This window comes from Brachyistius frenatus, unplaced genomic scaffold (assembly GCF_029030835.1).
Source record: "Brachyistius frenatus isolate BFR_SWC_R1_liver_20210118 unplaced genomic scaffold, ASM2903083v1 Contig_28, whole genome shotgun sequence".
NCBI classification, from domain to species: domain Eukaryota; kingdom Metazoa; phylum Chordata; class Actinopteri; family Embiotocidae; genus Brachyistius; species Brachyistius frenatus.
In genome coordinates, this window is record NW_027210627.1 from 2,505,001 (window position 1) to 2,525,583 (window position 20,583).

General features: G+C 40.4%; 1 protein-coding gene across 1 annotated transcript in view; it reads right to left on the reverse strand.

Moving 5' to 3' along the window:
* Positions 1–20,583, reverse strand: part of tmeff2a (transmembrane protein with EGF-like and two follistatin-like domains 2a) — a 113,112-nt gene that overhangs the window by 79,671 nt on the left and 12,858 nt on the right. The window lies entirely within an intron of this gene.

Genomic DNA, 20,583 nt, shown 5'->3' on the forward strand with positions numbered 1-20,583 from the left:
TGTCCCTATCCTATCAGCGTACACCACCGACCTTCGAGTACCTCAGGTTACTCTTTGGTCACCCCTTCCTTTTTCAAGAGTGCACTGCACTTTAAAAGCTGTTCTTTGTAAAGCTAGTCTGGTTCAGAGCCATGTTTTACACTGATATTAAGAGCTGATTATCTAAATATTAAGATTATTTTTTTTCTTTAATAATACAGGTACACAGCTCACAGTTTGTATGACGTAAGGGAGCATCAAAACTAGGAGACTTAATGCAACGAACTATTGTGTTGCCCTGTGTAGAACTAGCCAAGCAATGACCAAACAGCTGCCCCTTGTGGAGAAGACAGCAGGTACTTATACTCTCCCTGAGCACTCTGCCAGTTCCAGGGAATCTCATCAGTTACACACGGAAGTAAACTTTCACGGTTAATTTTCAGCAAACCCTTTTATAGGTTTTGGTTGGGGTTTCAAAGTGCAGCTGGAAACAGTGGATAAATTAGGTGTAAAGCTAAGGTTGTGAAGAATATGAAGAATCCTCTGTGACCGTCCATCCATCAGAAATGCTGTTTCATCAGTGTCTGGACTCAAGAGCCTTTACAGCTCGAGTACAGATTCCACAGGGTTAATTAAGCATAACCGTCAATAAGGACCAAACATTATTGACACTCAGCTGTCTATTTGTTAACCCTATGGAGTATCATGTCAACCAGCAGAAGCTTCGCAATCAGCATTCACCATTGATGTACACAAAAGCTGCTGTTGAGACCCATTCTCTCTTCATTAGTGGCCAATTATCAGCCTCCAGCAGATGCTAAACACTCGTGTTACACTATAGATACATTTATATGAATGTCTAATGGTTTTCATGACACAGGAAGGGGAGACAAAATAACGTGACATGTTCATTTGCTTTTATCCCAATGAAAAATACAATTTTGACCTTGAATAAATGAATGTTGGCAGTTTCTAGACTATAACATTATTGTATCTTGGAAAATATGAAATCCTCAAGTTCCCACACACTGAATATGATACAATTGTTTTGAATATATCATAATGGTTATAGTAACACATTTCCTTGTAAGAGACAATAATACCACTCTATTCTTTCTTTGTGGACTGAATGAGTAAGACAGCATGTCACAATACAGATTGCTTCTATCATAGCAGCATTTCTAAAATTGTAAATAAATTGATATATCAGGCACTTCTCATTTTTGAAAAGATACTTTAACATTGTGTTCAAACAGCACTTTTCACTTTTAATCAAATTTTGAAAGCAGCTGCAGTAGCATCAACGGAGAGATTATTAATACTAATTTAATTTTCCAGTAAAGTTGACTACATTATTGTTATTGTAAGGAACTATCTTCTCTTTGCAACTACAGGCAGAGACAGAATAAATTGAGATAATATCAGCTTTAAAAATCAAGTATTGAAAAGGGTTTATTTTATTTAGACTTACTTCCACTTCCTTCTAACTTGCTTGAGACAGCCCTTAAAACTATGAAAGCTCCAATGCAATGTGCAAGCACAGGCAGAGTCGGGAGGACGAGGTCCCAGTACATGAGCCTATAAGCAGCAGTGTAAACTATTCACGCTAACCCTGTGAATGCTAGGCCCTGTAATACTGCCAAGCCAACACGCAAACTGTAATGCATTGTTTTACCGATCCCATTATCGTGACCTCTCCCGAGTTTCTTTGCGGACATTTTAACAGCAGGAGACGATAATTAAAGATACACGAAGGCAACAGAAAAAGTCTAAAGGATACCACTCCAAGTACTCCAAGAAGGCAAACTCAACAACTTTAACTCATGTGCTCACATCTCAAGAGAACGACTGCGTGTGTGGGCCTGTTCACTATCCTCCTAAACACGGAGTCAGTGGTTCAGAACTGCTGAGAAGGGATTTCATTTGGCTGAAGGACACTCTTGGGAACCTTTCTGTGCAAGCATCCCAGGCACTACCCCAACATAAAACAGAGGTATGAAATGCTTCAGTACACTGCGATGGCTTCATCAGCATGTGTGGCATATAGAATGAATTTCAATCACAACTTTGACATTTTCTGTGGGAGCAGAAAACTGTTTCAAGACGATGGAGTCCTCTGATCCTGGCTGGGAGTTAAAGATGCGACGCAACTATTTATTACGTGGCCTTCAGAAACATCTTTTGAAATGACCGGGTGTATCCAAAGCTCTCTGGGGAGACACACAGATGTGTGGAGCTGAGAGCGAATCTCGCACTGCGGATCAATGAAGTACACCTAAAGAGCTAGACAAAGCACTGCTCTTGTCTTCTACATGTCACGAATCATCCACGAGTCTCTGAAATTACAGAAGACAATCTGAGGGCTGTTACGTTTCCAGCTTCACGCTCACATTCCTCCAGTCTCCTCAGCTAACCTTCCTCGGTCCAGCATAAGACTGAATTCTATTTTAGTTTTCCTTAAAATGAACATGTGCGTATCTAAGATAGGGGGTTAATCTAAAACCAGGCTGCCCTCCAACCAGTTTGCCTGTTAAGTCCCTCCTCCTGGATCCTCCATCTCCCCATGAAACAGCTTTTTCTAATCATATTATTGGAAATGTGTGCCGCAAAGTAAGAACATCTGTTCCAAGGGCCTGTTCACGAGGGACTGTCCTCCTCCAAAAAAACTGACCCCGTCGGTCTTTTGTGCAAGCAGCTTATTACAGTAAGGTTTTAAAGTCAAGCGATCTCTTGCGGTCGTATAAATAAAGGACACTCTGGTGTCGCAAATACGTGACTCAGTTCAGGTAACATTGATATACAATTTGAGTTTTTGTTTCTAAGGAGTCAGGTTGGGTGGATGGTTAGGTACAACAGGAAAGACTTAGGTGCAGGAGACCGTGGTTCGCATCCTCGTTTCCTACCACAGGTCGGGGCAATTTCTTAAAACCAAGTCCACTGTCGCCATGATGTTGGACATTGTATAACAAAGAAAGTAACCCCTCCCATTATCTTCATTTGACCCTTCCCAAGTGGCTTTTGTGCCTAAACCTAACCAGCGATGCTAATTTAGGGAAACACTCCAGTGGGTCGTATGGGTTGCAGGACTTGTTGGTTCATGAGCTACATTAAATGAAATTAAAATTGTGCAGAACAAATGAGAATTTACTGTGTCTGGGAATATGAGTGGAAGTAGTGCATCAGAGTTTGTAATCCAATATTGGGCTGCCAAATACCTAATTTTTGGGTTCCTTTTCTTTCTCTGTTCCCTTCTCCATTGCTTCCCTAAAACATATTTACCCAATTCAACCTTTTACATTTTTTTTTTTTAGATAAACGGTACTGGTACCACCATTGAAAAGAGGGTGTTCCTCACGAAACTGTGCCCCCATCCCAACATGCAACACGGCATATGACCTTCACATTACTACTAACCATAACGATTGTTCCATAACTACTACAAAGTGGTTATCATTGTAACCACAAAGATGAATGTCTCCTAACCTCTCCAAGTGAAACCAAGTTGTTTTTTTTCTTTGTCAAAATAAATCTTCAACATTATGTTGTTAGATTAGAACATTTATTTAAGGTTTTATAGTGCTGATTTTTAATGGTTTTGGAAAGCACACATATGTTTTAACTCTGAGGATTTTGTTCAACACACCACAAAACACAGTTGTTATTGGTCTATATGTCATACAGATGGTCAAGTGCATTGTTTTCCTGGAGTGCAGGACAACAATGCACTTATTTTCCTGCATACAGAATTGGATTTGGTTATTTTTAAAATAGAACAGATAGTATTTAGTTTTAGTAGAGGGGAGAAAGAGGATAAGCCTCCATAGCCATCGCACTCAGGCTTTTAATGTTTCGACCCTCTTTGATGCTTTTGCAGAAGACTCTTAAGTACTTATGTTAAATGGTTTCAAATTCATTCCATATGTTTTCTCCCTTTTGTCTAAGTCGGGCATTTTCTTTTTTGAAGTAATAAATCTAGACCAACTATAAAATGTATGGTGAGTCTTACAGGTTTTGCTATTCATGGTAACAATAAGGAAACCAAAACCAGTCAAGAAAACTACTACATTTCATCAGAAACTGATGAGAAAATTCACTGTATGTGGTTACCGGCTGACATTTTGATGTCATAATTAATGTAGAGCCACATAAACATTGTGTACGCTTTGTAGGAATAGATTTAGTGGCTAACCTCACACTCAAGAAATGCTGAAGGTGGCCTGAAATTACAGAACAGAGTACAGTAGTTATCAGACCCTCAGGGCTCAAGTGCAGCAGCCTAGCTATCTAGACACTAATGCATTAGGACAGATGATGTGGGGACGTCAGAAGAGAGACGAGTTGTGTATAAAATCCTATATAAGGCTCAGAGCTGCTCCATTTGTTCCGTCTCTTTTAAAAGGTGGCAGAGGACCCATGGAGTGGTAATTATGTGAGGACGGTACAAGAGAGTTTGAGTGTTTATCAAACAATAGCCGTACACACATTTTACAGTTGGTTTTCACAAGTTATTATGAAGTGGTGGCTGGGACAAACAGACATAGGAGAGGAGTAACATATTCTGCGTTCAAATGGGGTCGTATTTACTGTGTACATGAAAAGAGTCCATGTGAACGGCCCACTATCATTACATTCACGGCGTCTAAACTAGAAATTAGCCCTGTTAGATTGCTAAATTGTTAGCGTCCTTGGCTTCTAGATGCTGTCCACGTTGATGTTGACTTCCTCAGTTCTGTACTTCCTATCAACCAAACAATCGCAGTCAGATTTTTGTCTACATACTGACATTGCCTGAACAAAAGTTGCTTTCAGATGTTTTCATAAAAAAAAAAAAAAGAGAAGGAAATTACATAAATGACATGTAACTTTATGCATTTCTTTTCTCTATAGTACCAAAAACTGGTTTCTGAACTATGATTCCAAAACGGAGTTACATAGCAAACCTGGATTTCTGTGTTAACATCAAAGGGATTTATACTTTTAATTACAGCATGTTATCCATTTCTCATTAGTTTAGTAAACTTGTTGGTATGGAGATTCAGCAGATTGAGTCTGTATTTTGCCGCTGTTTATATCAAATATTTGGTTTGACAATTTAAGGTTTGTCAGGCTTTAACTCATGAAAATATGTTTGTATAAGTAAACTTCGAATGGGGATGACAGTGGCAGTAAATGTGGAGGAATCTGATTGGCACAGTGATGTCAAAACAGCCACGATAACCTTAAGAAACAGTTTGATTTAGTAATTTCATGTTATTTGGATTTGCATTTCAACCTGAGCTGCATACATTCAACATATTCACGTGTGGCATATTTCACATTTCACACACCTCTTCTGACTTTACCTTGAACAGGAGAACTTTAGTAGCACTTAACATGGCACTTTGTAGTTTGGCTTTCTTGAAGAAAATTGTATTTTCTTGATTCCTGTTGTTCTGGGTTTTGTACCCTCATGGTTGAAATGCACTTATTGTAAGTCGCTTTGGATAAAAGCGTCAGGCTAAATGAAATGTAATGTAATGTAATGTAATATGTAATATGAAGATCCTTTTATCCATCAAAGGATCTTCCCAGACTAAGAAATCTGCAGGTCTCAGGGTCAAACCCTTCATACCCACTAAAGCTAGAACCTCTACTTGTGTTCAATATACATTTATTTTATTTTATTCACAATACATCCAAACACCCACATCAGCTGTCTTCAGTTCAAAACACTGCTTATTGTACATACTTGGAAACCCTTGCGAGGGCACAAACAAAGCTCGACATTATGTGCTGAGAAAAATAACTGAGATCAGGCAGGTTTTCTGAGAAAGTTCTTAAAAAAGAGCAGTAGAGCAACTAAAAGAAAATGGAAGCATTATGGCATCTATAGAGAATCAATAGCTACACACAGCAATGCTGTTCACTCAGCAAGAAGAGCTAATTTCTGCAGGGCTGCAGCACAGACTGGCTCCGGCTCAACATGATTTTACCTTCCTACTTTACACAGTGAAGCCGACAATTAGTCACAATTTAGAGCAGTGTCACTATTTCCATTGCAGAAAATTGCAGGGGAGATCATTATATCCGCTCATCTCCTGCACCCAACTTTTAAACAGTATTTCTAGCTTAGTTTTTTTTTAAATGTGATGCATGAATTGAAGCCGGACCTTTCTTTTTTATGCCTCCGAGACAGTGGAGGGGAAATCCCTCATTAAGAAAAAAAAAAAAAAAAAAAAAAAAGGGGGGTGGGGGGGATACTGACATATATTCAATGTTCCATTTTTGTGGTAATTGAGATAGGAGGTTTTAATGAAATCAACAACTTCCAAGTGGAAAATATCTGTCAGTGTACTTTCTGTCAGGTCAGAGAATTAATTACTGCACACAAGCTGCCCTGACCGAAATAATTAGCGGTCTGACATTTTAACACAGACTCGGAAAAAGTCTCTGTCAGATCTCGCTGAACCATTTGGCATGACTGCTTTAGAACTTGGCTGGTTTCTCAGATTGCGTTCTATGCACTATACATTTAGACATATATAGCTAAAAGAAACAGTTTCTATTAGCTATGATACTGAATGTCCTCTGGTGTCGCTTGAGGAAGCCGCCTCCGTCTTCCCTTACCCGCTTCTTCAAGGGATTTCAAACGGACCACATAGCCGCCCTGTAGAAACCGTTTTTGCGTTCGTATTTGTTATTTATTTGCATTTACCTTCTCTGAAGACCCTTCGCAGCCACAGTCTGCCCACACAGGTGTTTTCACTTGCACTTCATTAGATCTCTTCTGAGGACTGTGTGGGTGACCTCTCTCTCCGACTCTCCTACTTGTTTCACGAGTTAGGGTGGCAGAATTTTTTTTTTATTATCTTTTGCTTCATGTACAGCAATTTGGTCACTTGTGTGAGTCTGGTGTATTTCCAACAAACTATTCAGTCAGAAAAAAAAAAAAAAAAAAAAAAAAAGACGTGGGGGTGTGCAGTTTAAAAAAATTTAAAAAAAAAAATTAATGTTTTTTCTTAAAAGCATAGTAATGATTAACGTCTTATTCAAATAGGAAATACAACTGCTTACGTTACAGTTTTGGTAATAGGCATTTCTCAGTATTGACACCTTCAGCACACCGACAGTTTTGTGGAATAAACTGAACTGAATATTTCCTGGCTTTGAAACAAAATGTATTCTGCACACATTTTTTGGCATGACTCAACCACCAGCAAAACTCAATATCTGTGCTTCCCACTTTGCAAATGTTTGCATCCTATTTTGAAAACTGTTAAATGAAAGTTCTAAATGTCACAAATTACAACATTGACTTAGATTGCACCATATTGCTCTTCTATGTCTATAAAGCACAGATAATTCTCATTTTAGATGAAGACTTGGCTGAGTTTTGATGTGGATAGCAACAGGCCTTTTTCATGGCAGACATTTTGACATGTTACAGCAGGAAAAACATGTTAATGATGACTGTAATCCATTGAGGAAGGACCTGACGGTGTGTGTGCTGGCTCACTGGAATGGGACTAATGCTGCGTTCAAATGGGGTCATATTTACTGTGTACATGAGAAAAGTCCATATGAACGGCCCCCTTTTGTGATATTCACGACATCGGACCTCGAAACTTTCTATAAGCTTCGACTTCCTGAGTTGTGTTGTGTTTGCTGATGTTCACGGAAATGGCAGAGGCCACGAAAGGTCATTTTTCGTTGGATCTTAAGCTACTATATGATGATTTTAGTCACGTAGAATTTGTCTTCATAACTTAGCTAATAGCCTACGTCTGAGGAAAATGTTGATCTTTCCAATGGCCTCATATTTTCCCTCTGCACCATTGCATTTCCTGCATTACATTATCCCCTGTTAGCTTGCTAAATTGTTAGCCTCTGTGGCTTCTTGACGCCTTCCACGTTGCCTTACGAGTTGACCAATTAAACACAAAGCATACAGTGCACACGACTTCCAATGTCGTAACCACAAGCTCACAAGCTCCATTTGAATGCAGCATATGATTACAACTGTGCCCATGTTATTGTTATTGATTGAACCTGTGCTTTTCCTGCAACAATAAAGTCAAAATGTTTGCTGTGAAAAAGGCCACTTTGTGGCAAAAGAAATAGGATTCATTTGCATATAAATATGTTCAGTATTGTGTATGGTATACTCTTTTTTTTTTTACATTCTTCCTGTAATTATTTCAATTTAATTTGGTGAAAGCACCCAGTGGGTCTGTATTTTTTCTCCCACTGTGTTGAAATACCCTTCAAAATTAAAAACAAATATCCCTCTCGTGTATCTAAATACTGCATTTTAGTCATCACGTCCACAGAGTGCAACGATAAGAGTTGGCAGTCCTACACTATTGCCCAAGCTGCCTGTGCACACACACTCACATGCATGCACACAGAAAGAGAGACACATGCAAACACAGACACATCCTTCATCCACAGAGACCTGACTGATAGCCTGATCCATTTCCTGTATCCATTAGAGGCGGCTCTAGATTATGCAATTCATCCCAAGGCTATCATCCACCTCTATCAATAATAAACATCTCCACGAAACTGGGGCTAGCCTCAGAGGAAGGAGACGGCACCGCCCAGCACGTTCTACTTCTCATGAAACCCCTCTGCCTGATCGGCCCGTACAGATCACCGCGTTTGCTTTCCACACGACTTGTCTTCGGTTGCAGAGACCCCCAGGCACAATCTTTACTTATGCCTTCTCGCACTTATCAAAGCTGCGGCTTTATCAGCCCTGACAGACATCTCAGTGCCGATGGTGGTGGTAGAGAGCACCTGTGGCTCAGGACAAGAGACAGACGCTATCGTCCAAAATTCCTACGCGTCTCCGGCGCGCCCTCTTGTCTTTCCGTCAGCTAGCCCCGTCGTCAGGTGATTGATGCGTTTGTGATCTGACCTGGCGATGGGGTCGGGTGATAAAGGAACGCAAATAGTGGGAAGAGGAGCGTGTCTTTTAACACACAAGTACCCAGCACGATTTTCATTAATATGTTTTTCGTCGCAGCAGTTCACACACCTCCTGTGATTCAGGTCTCAAATTGTTGTCCCGTCACGTTACTGCTAAAAAATGTTGGGCTGTTTTATCCACTCCACTCACAGCAAAGACAAATCAAATCAAAGCTGAATTTAAGATTTAATTTATCGCTTCCAATATAATAAAAATAACACTGAAATGTGGAGAGAAGGGCTGAAGCTTCGTGGTTGGCACAACCCGCCACCTCAGGATACCGACCTTTTCACTGATACAACAGTGGGGTGTACGGCTTTATGTTCGCTGTATATTTACAGCATGTCTTCCTGTAAAGCTTTCAAGTTGTGAGGAATTCTTGCGATGCAATTTTTTCTAATTTGTTTTGGTCATTTTTTGAATAATGTCGAGGGGTTAGCAGAAGAAAATCAGACTGACAGCAGCATCTATATTCATCCTTGACTCAGAAAATGTGTTAAAACTCTAACTGGCTACATCATTATTTTGAAAACTGTAATTGGCTACGGGAAAAAAAAAAAAGCTGTCTTCAAGGAATCACTGTATTTTAGATAATTATTCCTTTATTTCACAAAATCTCCTTCTTCTGCTTCTCTTGATTTAGTAATTTGTAAAAGCTGAAACATATGGAGCATTAAAACAAAATTCTGATCCTTTAATATCACAACATTAGACTTGTGTTGCTTGGGAAAAAAGGATCACAAAGCCAAAGCAGGCTATTTAGCTAAGTCTATTTAAATCGCACTGGTTTATGCGGCGTCACTGTGTTGATGTGAAATACATATTTGTCAGATTATTAGCTTCATGCTGGGCGCCCGGCCCTCATGTACGCGGGAAACAGGGACAACCAAAAGCCTAATGATGGCTCACTGAGGAAGACGAGGGTTGGTGTGCCTGAGATAATGGTCACTGACAGAGTTCAGGGTCAATTTCCTTTCAGTTATATCAAACTTGGTTTTCCGCAGAGAAAAGACTCCACTGGAGTCAGTACCGAACAGAAAAGAGTTGCGGACAACTACAGTGATCCACAGGCATAGTAAAGTTTTCTTTTTCTTCAGGTAAACTTCAGCAAAGCCGCACACTACCCCGGACAGTTCCACGCAGCCAGTGAAGGTGAATGGAAAAAAACAACAACAAACCAACAAACAATCCCTGCGGAGCGCCGTCAGAGTGACAAATCTGTTCTGTGCCTGACAACGTGTTGTATTCCACAGACCTCCTGGACAGAGGAGTGTCAAGTGGTGTCTGGGTAAGTGACAAACTCTGCTCCCATGATGCCTTGCCATGTTTACACACACTGGTCAAGTCCTTACGATGAAAGGGAAGGGGGGGGGGGAGGGGGCGGAGGAGGGAGGAGGTGAAAAAGTAGCAGCAGAGGACGAAAAACGAGGCAGGGCGAGCTATTTGGCCAAGCGAGGCGGGGGTGAGAGAGAAGACAGCAAGAGTGTAATGGAAGAGACGGGAGTTACTGTGACAACGGGAAGATGGAGAAAGATACGAGGAGACTGGGAGGTGGCTGGTTTGTGCTTCTGCTTTTTAACCGCTTGGCAGTCTTCTCTTGATTAGGGGCCGAGCCCGCCAGTCTCTGCGGAGTCTCTCCCAGCCGAGTCACCAGAGACAGGCTCCTCTGTAATAGTGTCTGACAGGCCAGCCAGAGCCACAGAGGAGCTGACACAGATGCTCCGTTTTTCAGGAGAGACGCCCGACACGATTCCTCCACAAGTCCAGCGTCTTCCATCTCTGCCTTCACAATGGGACAGGCAACCCTGAGCCCATATGTGGTAGATATTTAATGTGTCATTGATATATGTACACCATATATCTTGGTGCTACAGCTCATGTTTAGAGCATTGACTATATATAGAAGTGGACGTAGTTGCAGGGTCTGCAAAATGAGGCAGACGGGGAAATGCCTTAAGCCGCAATACCAAAGAGTGCAGCTAGAGGTTGGCTGCAAAGAGCCATAGACTTCTATTCAACTCGTCTCATAAAATTAAAAAAAAAATAAAAAAAATCCCGTCATTAGTTAGAAAATAAGCTTCAAAATGCGGTATTTTTGGGGGCGTGTCTGTTTGATTGTACATAAACTCAAGTTGCCTCACACAGACATCTCAGTGTTGTCATGCAGCTCAGAGCCACCACGCCACGAAGCTTAGTACCCAGTGATATCGCTTACACATGCTTCTTAAAGCTTATTTGAAGAGAAAAAAAAAAAAATAAATCCAGTACAAAGACACACCAATGCAACACAAACATAATCATATCAACGGCTCGCTCCATGCAACACACCAGCATTTATACAAAAAAAAACAATTCCTTCATTATCATTAGCTTTGTTTTTGCTGCATGCTCTCACATATTCAGGCACACAAATATGTGGCTCAGACACTTGCACCCTGTGCTAACTTGTCTTGCTGATTTTAATTGGTATATTCATCATGCAAAGACAAGAGGTGGCTGAGTTCCACCACAGAGAGCCTCGGACAGGAGAGAGGTGCGAAAACACGAGCAATTAATTGACCCAAGTTATAAAAACAACAAACGTATTTTCTCCCAGGTGGTGCTCGGCCCTGTTGATCTTTTTGGATTACTCTGCTGAGGTGCTGAGATATCTAACTCGAATACTTCTGCTGTCAAACAAGTGCAGGGAAATAAGAGTTTCACTTGTGCTTCTCAAAGCCTCAATTGAAACATTACAGTTCAGTATAACCTTGACAGAAACTACTTCAAAGATCATTTTACATCCTTTCAGTTTTATGTAGTTTAAAGCATTTTAAAGAAAAATAAATTGCTTCCAGTAGAAAATAAGTACATTCACTCCCATTGTGCTGCAGTTGCAGCAGCAATCTGGATAGTGGAAAATGGATATCTCAAAACCTCAGCAGAGAAAACAGAATGTAAATGCATAGAAAGCAGCTACTTGAGGCAAATGGTTGAATGAACTGGACCTTTCACACTTCAAGGGTCACAACTTGTACATGCAGTAAAAAACACAAAAAAACACAAAAAAACCCCACAAAAAGCAACACTGTATAAGTGATTAGAATAAGATGAGAGGATCAGCTTAATGACACATGGAGGTGCAGAGACTTTGGGAGATGAAAGGATTTGAAAGAACAAGAGTATTAGGATTTGCAAAACACACTTGAACTTGATAGAGGAATAAAATAATTTGCTTCACTAGAAACAACACCCAAAAATTGTAGATCTCACCCCTCGATAGGCGATGAGCAGCCCGACAGAATCCAAGGTCATAAATGCAGCAAACAGCGGTACAACTTCAAAATGAGATCAGAATAGATGTGTCGGACATGTCGAACAAATTAAAATACAAAGTTTGACCCAGTTTTTTCTTCATCAAAAGAGCTTCAGTAGCTGTGACTTTTCCCAAATCTCATCAGAGTGGACATCACTCCTGATGGTTTTATATGAACTAATGTGTTGGTCCAGCTGCTGAAACAGCTGCTCTGCTGGAACAGATGTCCAGGAACAATGTCGCACAAACTACATCCATTCAGCAAATCTTTCAATAAAGCTGCTGCCACCTGCAAAACTGTATTTATACTCCAGGCACCGATACAGTAGTAACTTTTGTTTTAGTTTTGTTGGAAGCATGTGTAATTGGATTCCTGCTGGTTTTGAATGTTCGAAATGTTTGCAACCGCAGCTGCTGTCTGGTGCTCTGACACTCGGCTGCTCGCTGCCTCGGTTTGACATGCTAGTTGGGCATTCGCATCAGCCACGGATAGCTAGCTTAACCAGACGGCCGCCAGACAAAAAAAAAAAACTCAGAGGAAGTTTCACATCTCTGTGCTCCAATGTTGAGTCGTGCTGATGGCAATTATTTTTTTGTGTAAACAAAGGAAAGAGTGTGCGTCTTGAAACTTTTGCAGCCCAACGCACACCGAAAACAGACCTGCAACGTCTAATAGGCTCCAACTTCTCGCACAACAGTACATTTACATTACATTTTCTGACATCTTCAAGTTAATATAATTTGGATAGATTACATTATTGATAGTAAGCATTTTTTTTTCCATTCGTTATTAAAATCCTTTATTGCATGCAAAAAAAGGTTTGTAAGTTTAATGGATGATGCTTTAAATGCTACAAATATAGTCAAGTCAAGTACATTTTATTTATATAACGCCAAATCACAACACCGGTTATTTTATGGGACAGTAAAGTTCTTAAAACAGAACTTTACAATATTATACAGAGGATCCCAACAATTCAACAATTCCCACGGAGGGAAAAAACAACAACTCCTCCTTAAGAGAGAAAAACCTACAACAGAAGGAAGGAAAACCTGTCTTTTAACAGAAAGAAACGTCCGACAGAACCAGGCTCAGAGGTGGGCCGGTTGGGTTGAGGGGAACAAAGAAAGAACAGGACAGCATAGAGGTTCAATACATGAACTGCCTTGATATAAATATATACTGATATATAACTGTGCAAATGTATTCAAGGAAAAGTCAGTGCTAAAAGCTGGTAAGGTAAGACAATTCTATCATATTCTACTCAGTAAATGATCAGAGGATCTTGAACTTGAGTCTTACGCATGTGAATGTGAAAGTTTAGTGTATCTCGGGGTAAACGAGGCCATAAACGGGATTAAACTACTAACATTTTCCTGACTTATTTTCAAAGTGAAGATCATATCCATTCACCTTCGGTCTTGTCGCCGAGACTTCATAATATACTTGGGAGCCTCGCACGGCAATCTCATTACTACCTGCTATCAGTTTCCATTGCTGATTAGGTGAAGTGTGAAAACCAGGGTGCATTCAGTTGTACAGAAAGTCCGATAAGTATCTGCGCAAATCAGGCTGGCATTTAACATTCTGTCTCCTTAGTCATTCTTATCGTATTTGCCGAGGTCTCTGCCGTTACAGCCGCCGAGTGCAGCCTTTTTTTCTCTACTGGCCTGCATCTGAAAATAAATGCACCATTATTAAATAAAATAAAAACAAACAAAAAAAGACCCCAGTCTGTTCACATGGTCCCAGATAAAAGGATGATAAATGAATGCAAATATATGGAATGGGGTCTGCATCAGACACTGGTGTCAGTCCCACCTGGGCCTGTGCGAATGTGTGTATCTGTATAATCGTAGGTATTTCATTGTTTTACATTCCGTATTATCAGCTTGTTTGAATGGATGTGATGTGTGTGTGTGTGTGTGTGTGTGTGTGTGTGTGTGTGTGTGTGTGTGTGTGTGTGTGTGTGTGTGTGTGTGTGTGTGTGTGTGTGTGTGTGTGTGTACGTGTACTACGTGCACGTGCGTGTGGGTGATGGAGCTAGGGGGCGTGGGGAGAGGATGGGTCAGATCTGTTTCCGCTGTTTGAGGGAGCATATGTGCATTTGTTGCCTATAGTGTGTGTGTGTGTGTGTGTGTGTGTGTGTGTGTGTGTGTGTGTGTGTGTGTGTGTGTGTGTGTGTGTTTGAAAAGGTGTGTATGGAAACATTTTCACACGTTCTTGTTTAGTGCAATATGAAGGACGCGCTGCCCTTCCACAACCCTCCCATCAACATCATATGAACCCACATTAGCTCTCATCCCTCTTTGATGTGCCGTGAGCTTTTCGGCAGTCCAGCCATCACAACCCAAACATTAGACGGCATCCGGCAGTGAAAAGTGGGAGAGCAATTTGAGGTCAGGCATTACAGCGAATAGTAGCCACATCAAACAACCAGCAGGGAGCATATTGAAGACCAAATGTGCTGCCAACATTATCCTAAATTCTTTTATATAAAGTCAATAAATATCCTTTGGAGGGTGAGTGAGCAGGATGATGCCGGATGGGTTGAGGAGGGAGGAGGATACTGTCTGCATGTTGACAAATGACTAGAAGTAGTTTTTTCGCACAGATATTACACTAATGCATACAAAATAACATTTATTTTGACTGGCCTTGGGTAGAACATTACATACAGCTTTCTAATATCAATTGATTCCCTCCTTTTTCCACGTATTACTATTTTCTACTTATTATATCTCCATGTTGATTTCTAAGTCCAGAGGGAGCCATCTTGATTTCATTCTTTTCTTAAATACCCACTCCAGTAAAACAAAAACAAAAATACAATTTTTTTAACCTTGTTAACAAGTCCATGTTGATTTTCTTACATGCAAGAAATATCATGAGCAAATTAAACAGTCAATGCCTTGGCTAAGCGTTTGTGTTTTGGAACTGCAGGAACAGTCTCGAAAACAGGGTTTCGTATGTAATAAGGAGCGAATCCCGTAACTTGTAGGGTGGGGTTTTCCATATTATGGGTTTGTTAGCTCGACTATGTGCATATTCATAGATCCGCATGTACTGCAGACGTTACATCTAAGCCATGTCCAGATATTAGGGGACTTATTTGTCTTGGAAAAGAAGAGCGACTTTCAGAAAAGCGGACCTATACTTTCTGCATCGCAATCCTCATCTACCAGTGTCCTGAAAATGTGCCTGAGAGCCTGCAATTTTTTCTTTAACTGATCTAGTTGGTGATCAAATACGATACAGAAAACTTTACAAGATTAAGAACCTAAACAATGGATCATATTTTGCATATTATATAATTTTCCAAAAAAAATTTTTTTTTGGGGGGGGGATTTTAAATCAGTGCCAGATTTTGTGGTTTCATCCAGAGAGATTAGTTCGATACAAATACCATCGTCTCTACCATATTGAGAAGGTAGGCTATCGGCTTAAAGACATTTGGTGCAGCAGGATAAAGGATGAGAACAGCCGCCTGAAATGTCAAAGCAGACTGCCCACTGGGTGTCTGTGTTTTCAGCCCAACTAAAAAGGATTTTTATTCTGTGACCATTTAGGACGAGCAGCCTTTCGTGAGCTCCTGCAGTATTGGTGACTTAAACTTGCATAAAGATTTTGTGACTGCCACGTCCGTTTATTTTCTAGACTAAACTTTGACTTTTTGAGGCGGTACTGAATGGAGTCTTTTGAGCAGATGTGCTTTCAAAACAGCCAGAAGGAAAAGTCATAATATTCTCTCAGTTATGTTGATTTTATTGCCTTTTCATAAAAATTTAAGCAACCACATAAAAAAAACTTTTCTGCTCTTGCAAATTGTGGTAGGCCTTTTATGTGGTACATTTCAAATGTGGTAAAACCTGCAATCTGAACACTGAACTGAGCTATTTTGCACTTACATTATGGAATAATGGGCTTTGCCTGAGCAACTTGAAAACATTTTAAATTAAAGGATTATTCTAAGGATCGTATAAAAAAAAAATATGGTACACACATGCAGTAATTCGGGCCAGACATCACCCAGTGACACAAACAAGTCAACAGCCACAAAGATAAGGTAGTGTAAGGGTATAGTCCTCTACTCAATTAGATTTCACATGATTAGATTTCATATGGCCAAAATGACAATCTGACTCTTTAATAAGCTACACAACAGAAGCATCCTCCTGCCAGGCCCGTAGCCATAAACAGGGCTGAGGGATCGAGCAACATCCCATAATCTGACGTTGAACAGTTTAGACATTATATAGATATACACCATCGGGACAGTCCAGACATGTGTGAGGTTACTGGTGCCAGCCGCAAGAGCAGACTTCGCAGAGCGCGTACGCACCGAATGCGACCTTCCTGGAGCAACACAAGCAGTTTTTCGACCTGGGCCTTTGCTGAGCAGCGCCGGGCTGTAAGTAATCCTGACATGAATGACCCCTTAAATTACTTACATCTGCTGTGTTAACATCTGTCCCCCATTCATCTGGAACATCTTACGCAGGAGTCGCCCTAAACCTCGGACACTTTTCTTTTTACAGATCTTTCCATCGCCAATCTGCTGCAATGCAACATCCAACATTGTAAAACACACCTGCTGAGTGCTGTCCAACTTCCTGCCCTTTCAGACTCCAACGCCTTTCAAAAAGAAATACTTTACTCTCAATTGAACTTTCAAAAGATGCGCTGTCACACATTATATTACATGCTTTGGTCATTACTATTTGCCAATGGTTTTCCCTCCAAATTTTTGCGAGGACATTTTGGCCATTTTATCGTTATTTTACGGGGTTACTAAACAGTAATTAATAACTTGTGCAACACATACATTTTTCCAGTTTGTCTTTTTATAATTATGAGTAATACGTGTGCTGAACTACTGCAAAGAATCTGTGATAGATTCACTGATAAGCATTTAATGAATTACAATGTAAAAGATAGACTTATTAATCATTTGCTGTTATTCACTGCCTACATGTAAATGGTGATTATGTTCTTAAAAGGTAAAAGTCTGCCACCCACAATCTTCAATCTCCTCCGCATGGTTCAAATTAAGTGCTAATTAATTTGCATTTTAGCAGCATTTTTCCTTTGCCAGTAATATTTTAAAAACAGACAAGTCAGTGGACCAACATGACTTAGCCTTAGCCTTATTAAGGACTGTGACTGTAACGTTACTTTCAGGAGGAAAGAGTGCATGATTCAAGAAATGTGAGCTTTTAACTATCTCAATCTGTGGTATTAATACCTGACTCAAAGAGAACTACTGAATGTCAGTACAATGTCTGCCACATTAAATGTATCTTATACTTTGGTCATGGCAACTGGTGTCACAGTGGGTGAGATGTTTTCCTTCAAACTTGGCAAGTGTGCTTTTCTCTTAGATTTATGCAAAACAAAGAAATAGAATTCACAGATGTAACTCCTGTTTTTAAAAAAAACATCTCAGTTATTTGTGTATATATATATAAATATAAAAGCCTGGCAGTGTGCAACCAAAACATTTCTCAAGATGTCTGTATTCAGACCTCTTTCATTTACATTACCAGTTTCTGAAATAGCTGCAGAAATCAGTGGATCAGTGGTATGCACAGTTTATGTGTAGTTATGAGAAATTTGTTCCAGTGACTCCCAACTTCAACAATATATTACAAAGCACCATTACAGCGAGCAATGAAATGTGCCATTTACCCTTTGGTGGGCAGTTTCAGTTGAAGTGTTTCACAGCGCCATGAGCGCACATATTTTTAGACTGGACGGCCCCTTTGGGAATCAGCCCTGCGACCTGACATTAACAAAACCAAACTGGCAACAATAGCTTTTCCCAGCAGCTATTGTGAGATGAATTACAAGGAAATGTGATGTGATTACTCAGGCTATCGTGTTAGCTGACAGAAAAGCGACTCATTTTTTCAGGTACATGTTGCTTTGTAGCAGTTTGACTCCGATTCGTGAGAGAAAGTCTTGGTTCTTTCAAGAGTCAGGGCGAGGCGGATCTAATGCATCTTGGCAATGAATAGTGTCCATTGATTCCGCCACATCAAACTCACTTCCTCTTCACAGAGCCCCCTGCATGTCTCTTCTTTGGGTTGTTTTTGTGTGCGAGAACGTGCGCACACGTCCCTAGATTATGTTAGAACAAAAGAAATCCATCCAAGACAAGAGAATGTATGTGACTTCCACGTCTTGTCTGACAGTCCTGAATGAGCTGCCAGCAGGAGAGGAATCTTGGACCAATTTATTTGACATTGATTAGGAGTGATTGATTATTTTATGGCATGGCAACAGTTGCTAGGCAAGGAAGGTCACATTTATGTTGACTGATGAAATAAAGGCGGTGACATCAGGAATCTTCCCCACAGACGAACGGAAGATGCATAGCCGAGTTGACCTCAGACTCTTGTGGTATTAAGAAATTGTGGTGTGACCTGCTCTTTTCTGAGAGCGTAGAGAGCGCCTCGGTACACAGCGAAAGCAATATCAGTGTGAGATCTCCTGAAGAGGAATGGAGCTGTAATGTCATTTATCTACAGGCCTCTGTTAACGTTTGCTCCCAGGAAAGTACGAAATTGAGATAAAAGCTGGTGACCAATCGAGTGTCAGCCTGCCTAGTGCCTGCTCGCGCTGATGACGTGCTGATAAAGGCGGCGAATGGGAACACGTGCTACGTCTTCAGATCTCAGTGGCTCCATTTATCTAGGGCTCCCCATAGCACACAGTATATTCATCTGCAACGCTCGCAAACGTTATAACAAAATCAATACTCGGCTGACTGGCTTGCTCCTTTTTTATTATAGCTCTGGTCGTAAAGTTAAGTATGAGTCATTATCAAGAACAGTGTAGTTTCCCAGATTTATGCCATTAACGAGGGTCTTTAAGTCTTTGGTCTCATCAGAGGCAGTCTTGTTTATGAATGTGGAGAGAGTGCAGTTTTAAGTCTTTGGTCTCATCAGAGGCAGCCTTGTTTATGAATGTGGAAAGAGTGCAGCGATCCAAGATAGTAACATGGAATTTCACAGGGAGCCTATAAACTAGCCATGTGCTTCTTTTTTTTTTAATTTATTTATTTTATTTCACTTTATTAATCCCCCAGGGGAAATGTCTTTGCTACAGCAGGGGGGCTCTCAGGGGGGAGCTGCTGCAACAGGCTGCCACGAGCGCAGCGCCAGGTAACCTGACCTGAGGTGCATGTTTTTGGATGATGGGAGGAAGCCGGAGAACCCGGACAGAACCCACGCAAGCACAGGGAGAACATGCAAACTCTGCACAGAAAGGCCCAGGACCGGATTCGAACCTGGAACCTTTTTGCTGTGAGGTGACAATGCTAACTACTGCACCACACCTCCTCCCGGGACTGATATTGTCTCATCGAGACAATGGATTTCGATCCACTTGATTATATAACACTGTAAAATAATGCTTTACACTCAAGATATATTACCTTTCAACTCACCATATATTTGCAGTCATCCATGTTTTTTTATCAACATATGCTGGGTCCATAGGTGTAGTCTACCAAAACAACTCTTTGACACTTTAAAAAAAAAAAAAAGTTTTTAAGTGAGGTCATAACATGTTCAAAGTTCTTGTCATCTGGTTGAAATTATTTAAAATTATTTAAGTGCTTAAAGATTCAATCATCGCTAAAGTGTATGTAATGCTCGGGAGCCAATAAAAACAATTGGAAGTGTCAAAGTTGTCATATTGACATTTAAATGGTTTGTTTCACTGTCTACTTAAAGTCATGTTTTTGAAGAGTTACTGTATTACGCTGTAATACAAAACTCAAAACTTTGTGTATGCATTTCAAATTCAAATCCATCTAGCCTTTCAGTAGAAACCATTTTTTTGGGCGTTTGTTGTGTTAAAATAAATGTCTTGTGTATTTTGAAGTACTACGTAGTCATACCGTACACAACTTTATATTTGGGTCACTTACTGATCATTATTTTGCATTGTACCCGTCAGTTGTTTAGTCATGCAAAAGTCACTGGTATATTGTATCATCCGTAGCTAATTAAGATCAAATTAGCTCCAATAATTTTTCGAAAACGCTGTCTTTTGCTCATTTTTTTTTTTTTTAACGTTTTCACATTCAATTTAACATGAGGAGTGGTAGTTAAGATATTAAGTAGCCTATTAACTTTGCAAAATCTAACAACATGTTACGTCACGTCAGCTGCAAGCTGCCAACTTTAGCCTACGCTTCGTTAGCAAGCAGGGCAGTGGCCAGACAGGGGGGGGGAAATACTTCACATGAGATGTGCTGGTTTTAAAAGGGTTCTAAAAGGGCTGGTTGATGAAATGACCATGGATGTTTCCCGTGGTTACAACCGTTAAGTTCTGCTAAACATGTATGTA